This window comes from Lissotriton helveticus, chromosome 7 (genome assembly GCF_964261635.1).
Source record: "Lissotriton helveticus chromosome 7, aLisHel1.1, whole genome shotgun sequence".
Classification (NCBI taxonomy): Eukaryota; Metazoa; Chordata; class Amphibia; order Caudata; family Salamandridae; genus Lissotriton; species Lissotriton helveticus.
The window spans coordinates 1,781,953,925-1,781,959,924 of record NC_136068.1 but is presented as its reverse complement, the minus strand read 5'-3'; positions in this window follow the sequence as shown (position 1 = coordinate 1,781,959,924).

Sequence of the window (6,000 nt, the reverse complement as noted above, 5' to 3'; positions counted from 1 at the left end):
CAGGGTCAGAGCTGATTTGCATATAGCCAGTGTCTAACCCAGGGTGGTGTGGAGTGCAAAAAACGATGGATTTAGGCCCAGATCCTTGTACTGGGGTGAATGTATGACATTGTTCTACATTCTGTCCATCAACTGTGTTTTTTGCAATTTTCACCCGAGTGGGCTGGGTATGCTCAGACGTGAGTCCCAGGCTCTCCACACCACTGGAGTCAAGCTATCCAGGCTGATGAAGGATGATAGCCAGAAACCGGTGCTTGGATGCTTGATTCCGGTCTGGGAAAGATGTGCTTGGTAGTTCGGACTGGACTGTTCCCATGAGGCACAGGGTCAGAGCTGATTTGCATATAGCCATTGTCTAACCCAGGGTGGTGTGGAGTGCAAAAAAATGATGGATTTAGGCCCAGATCCTTGTACTGGGGTGAATGTATGACATTGTTCTACATTCTGTCCATCAACTGTGTTTTTTGCAATTTTCACCCCGAGTGGGCTGGGTATGCTCAAAAGTGAGTCCCAGGCTTTCCACACCACTGGAGTCAAGCTATCCAGGCTGATGAAGGCTGATAGCCAGAAACCGGTCCTTGGATGCTTGATTCCGGTCTGGGAAAGACATGGCTTGGTAGTTCGGACTGGACTGTTCCCATGAGGCACAGGGTCAGAGCTGATTTGCATATAGCCAGTGTCTAACCCAGGGTGGTGTGGAGTGCAAAAAAACAATGTATTTAGGCCCAGATCCTTGTACTGTGGTGAATGTATGACATTGTTCTACATTCTGTCCATCAACTGTGTTTTTTGCAATTTTCACCCCGAGTGGGCTGGGTATGCTCAAAAGTGAGTCCCAGGCTTTCCACACCACTGGAGTCAAGCTATCCAGGCTGATGAAGGCTGATAGCCAGAAACCGGTCCTTGGATGCTTGATTCCGGTCTGGGAAAGACATGGCTTGGTAGTTCGGACTGGACTGTTCCCATGAGGCACAGGGTCAGAGCTGATTTGCATATAGCCAGTGTCTAACCCAGGGTGGTGTGGAGTGCAAAAAAACGATGGATTTAGGCCCAGATCCTTGTACTGGGGTGAATGTATGACATTGTTCTACATTCTGTCCATCAACTGTGTTTTTTGCAATTTTCACCCCGAGTGGGCTGGGTATGCTCAGACGTGAGTCCCAGGCTCTCCACACCACTGAAGTCAAGCTATCCAGGCTGCTGAAGGCTGATAGCCAGAAACCGGTCCTTGGATGCTTGATTCCGGTCTGGGAAAGACATGGCTTGGTAGTTCGGACTGGACTGTTCCCATGAGGCACATGGTCAGAGCTGATTTGCATATAGCTAGTGTCTAACCCAGGGTGGTGTGTAGTGCAAAAAAATGATGGATTTAGGCCCAGATCCTTGTACTGGGAAGAATGTATGACATTGTTCTACATTCTGTCCATCAACTGTGTTTTTTGCAATTTTCACCCCGAGTGGGCTGGGTATGCTCAGACGTGAGTCCCAGGCTCTCCACACCACTGGAGTCAAGCTATCCAGGCTGATGAAGGCTGATAGCCAGAAACCGGTCCTTGGATGCTTGATTCCGGTCTGGGAAAGACATGGCTTGGTAGTTCGGACTGGACTGTTCCCATGAGTCACAGGGTCAGAGCTGATTTGCATATAGCCAGTGTCTAACCCAGGGTGGTGTGGAGTGCAAAAAAATCGATGGATTTAGGCCCAGATCCTTGTACTGGGGTGAATGTATGACATTGTTCTACATTCTGTCCATCAACTGTGTTTTTTGCAATATTCACCCCGAGTGGGCTGGGTGTGCTCAGACGTGAGTCCCAGGTTCTCCACACCACTGGAGTCAAGCTATCCAGGCTGATGAAGGCTGATAGCCAGAAACCGGTCCCTGGATGCTTGATACCGGTCTGGGAAAGACATGGCTTGGTAGTTCGGACTGGACTGTTCCCATGAGGCAATAGGGTCAGAGCTGATTTGCATATAGCCAGTGTCTAACCCAGGGTGGTGTGGAGTGCAAAAAAACGATGGATTTAGGCCCAGATCCTTGTACTGGGGTGAATGTATGACATTGTTCTACATTCTGTCCATCAACTGTGTTTTTTGCAATTTTCACCCCGAGTGGGCTGGGTATGCTCAGACGTGAGTCCCAGGCTCTCCACACCACTGGAGTCAAGCTATCCAGGCTGATGAAGGCTGATAGCCAGAAACCGGTCCTTGGATGCTTGATTCCGGTCTGGGAAAGACATGGCTTGGTAGTTCGGACTGGACTGTTCCCATGAGGCACAGGGTCAGAGCTGATTTGCATATAGCCAGTGTCTAACCCAGGGTGGTGTGGAGTGCAAACAAACGATGGATTTAGGCCCAGATCCTCGTACTGGGGTGAATGTATGACATTGTTCTACATTCTGTCCATCAACTGTGTTTTTTGCAATTTTCACCCTGAGTGGGCTGGGTATGCTCAGACGTGAGTTCCAGGCTCTCCACACCACTGGAGTCAAGCTATCCAGGCTGATGAAGGCCGATAGCCAGAAACCGGTCCTTGGATGCTTGATTCCGGTCTGGGAAAGACATGGCTTGGTAGTTCGGACTGCACTGTTCCCATGAGGCACAGGGTCAGAGCTGATTTGCATATAGCCAGTGTCTATCCCAGGGTGGTGTGGAGTGCAAAAAAACGATGGATTTAGGCCCAGATCCTTGTACTGGGGTGAATGTATGACATTGTTCTACATTCTGTCCATCAACTGTGTTTTTTGCAATTTTCACCCCGAATGGGCTGGGCATGCTCAGACGTGAGTCCCCGTCTCTCCACACCACTGGAGTCAAGCTATCCAGGCTGATGAAGGCTGATAGCCAGAAACCGGTCCTTGGATGCTTGATTCCGGTCTGGGAAAGACATGGCTTGGTAGTTCGGACTGGACTGTTCCCATGAGGCACAGGGTCAGAGCTGATTTGCATATAGCCAGTGTCTAACCCAGGGTGGTGTGGAATGCAAAAAAACGATGGATTTAGGCCCAGATCCTTGTACTGGGGTGAATGTATGACACTGTTCTATATTCTGTCCATCAACTGTGTTTTTTGCAATTTTCACCCCAAGTGGGCTGGGTATGCTCAGACGTGAGTCCCAGGCTCTCCACACCACTGGAGTCAAGCTATCCAGGCTGATGAAGGCTGATAGCCAGAAACCGGTCCTTGGATGCTTGATTCCGGTCTGGGAAAGACATGGCTTGGTAGTTCGGACTGGACTGTTCCCATGAGGCACTGGGTCAGAGCTGATTTGCATATAGCCAGTGTCTAACCCAGGATGGTGTGGAGTGCATGGATTTAGGCCCAGATCCTTGTACTGGGCTGAATGTATGACATTGTTCTACATTCTGTCCATCAACTGTGTTTTTTGCAATTTTCACCCCGAGTGGGCTGGGTATGCTCAGACGTGAGTCCCAGGCACCTCCACACCACTGGAGTCAAGATATCCAGGCTGATGAAGGCTGATAGCCAGAAACCGGTCCTTGGATGCTTGATTCCGGTCTGGGAAAGACATGGCTTGGTAGTTCGGACTGGACCGTTCCCATGAGTCACAGGGTCAGAGCTGATTTGCATATAGCCAGTGTCTAACCCAGGGTGGTGTGGAGTGCAAAAAAATCGATGGATTTAGGCCCAGATCCTTGTACTGGGGTGAATGTATGACATTGTTCTACATTCTGTCCATCAACTGTGTTTTTTGCAATTTTCACCCCGAGAGGGCTGGGTATGCTCAGACGTGAGTCCCAGGCTCTCCACACCACTGGAGTCAAGCTATCCAGGCTGATGAAGGCTGATAGCCAGAAACCGGTCCTTGGATGCTTAGATCCGGTCTGGGAAAGACATTGCTTGGTAGTTCGGACTGGACTGTTCCCATGAGGCAAAGGGTCAGAGCTGATTTGCATATAGCCAGTGTCTAACCCAGGGTGGCGTGGAGTGCAAAAAAACGATGGATTTAGGCCCAGATCCTTGTACTGGGGTGAATGTATGACATTGTTCTACATTCTATCCATCAACAGTGTTTTTTGCAATATTCACCCCGAGTGGGCTGGGTGTGCTCAGACCTGAGTCCCAGGTTCTCCACACCACTGGAGTCAAGCTATCCAGGCTGATGAAGGCTGATAGCCAGAAACCGGTCCCTGGATGCTTGATTCCGATCTGGGAAAGACATAGCTTGGTAGTTCGGACTGGACTGTTCCCATGAGGCATAGGGTCAGAGCTGATTTGCATATAGCCAGTGTCTAACCCAGGGTGGTGTGGAGTGCAAAAAAACGATGAATTTAGGCCCAGATCCTTGTACTGGGGTGAATGTATGACATTGTTCTACATTCTGTCCATCAACTGTGTTTTTTGCAATTTTCACCCCGAGTGGGCGGGGTATGCTCAGACGTGAGTCCCAGGCTCTCCACACCACTGGAGTAAAGCTATCCAGGCTGATGAAGGATGATAGCCAGAAACCGGTCCTTGGATGCTTGATTCCGGTCTGGGAAAGACATGGCTTGGTAGTTCGGACTGGACTGTTCCCATGAGGCACAGGGTCAGAGCTGATTTGCATATAGCCATTGTCTAACCCAGGGTGGTGTGGAGTGCAAAAAAACGATGGATTTAGGCCCAGATCCTTGTACTGGGGTGAATGTATGACATTGTTCTACATTCTGTCCATCAACTGTGTTTTTTGCAATTTTCACCCCGAGTGGGCTGGGTATGCTCAGACGTGAGTCCCAGGCTCTCCACACCACTAGAGTCAAGCTATCCAGGCTGATGAAGGCTGATAGCCAGAAACCGGTCCTTGGATGCTTGATTCCGGTCTGGGAAAGACATGGCTTGGTAGTTCGGACTGGACTGTTCCCATGAGGCACAGGGTCAGAGCTGATTTGCATATAGCCAGTGTCTAACCAAGGGTGGTGTGGAGTGCAAAAAAACGATGGATTTAGGCCCAGATCCTTGTACTGGGGTGAATGTATGACATTGTTCTACATTCTGTCCATCAACAGTGTTTTTTGCAATTTTCACCCCGAGTGGGCTGGGTATGCTCAGACGTGAGTCCCAGGTTCTCCACACCACTGGAGTCAAGCTATCCAGGCTGATGAAGGCTGATAGCCAGAAACCGGTCCCTGGATGCTTGATTCCGGTCTGGGAAAGACATGGCTTGGTAGTTCGGACTGGACTGTTCCCATGAGGCACTGGGTCAGAGCTGATTTGCATATAGCCAGTGTCTAACCCAGGATGGTGTGGAGTGCAAAAAACGATGGATTTAGGCCCAGATCCTTGTACTGGGCTGAATGTATGACATTGTTCTACATTCTGTCCATCAACTGTGTTTTTTGCAATTTTCACCCCGAGTGGGCTGGGTATGCTCAGACGTGAGTCCCAGGCACCTCCACACCACTGGAGTCAAGCTATCCAGGCTGATGAAGGCTGATAGCCAGAAACTGGTCCTTGGATGCTTGATTCCGGTCTGGGAAAGACATGGCTTGGTAGTTCGGACTGGACTGTTCCCATGAGGCACATGGTCAGAGCTGATTTGCATATAGCCATTGTCTAACCCAGGGTGGTGTGGAGTGCAAAAAAATGATGGATTTAGGCCCAGATCCTTGTACTGGGGTGAATGTATGACATTGTTCTAAATTCTGTCCATCAACTGTGTTTTTTGCAATTTTCACCCCGAGTGGGCTGGGTATGCTCAGACGTGAGTCCCAGGCTCTCCACACCACTGGAGTCAAGCTATCCAGGCTGATGAAGGCTGATAGCCAGAAACCGGTCCTTGGATGCTTGATTCCGGTCTGGGAAAGACATGGCTTGGTAGTTCGGACTGGACTGTTCCCATGAGGCACAGGGTCAGAGCTGATTTGCATATAGCCAGTGTCTAACCCAGGGTGGTGTGGAGTGTAAAAAAATGATGGATTTAGGCCCAGATCCTTGTACTGGGGTGAATGTATGACATTGTTCTACATTCTGTCCATCAACTGTGTTTTTTGCACTTTTCACCCC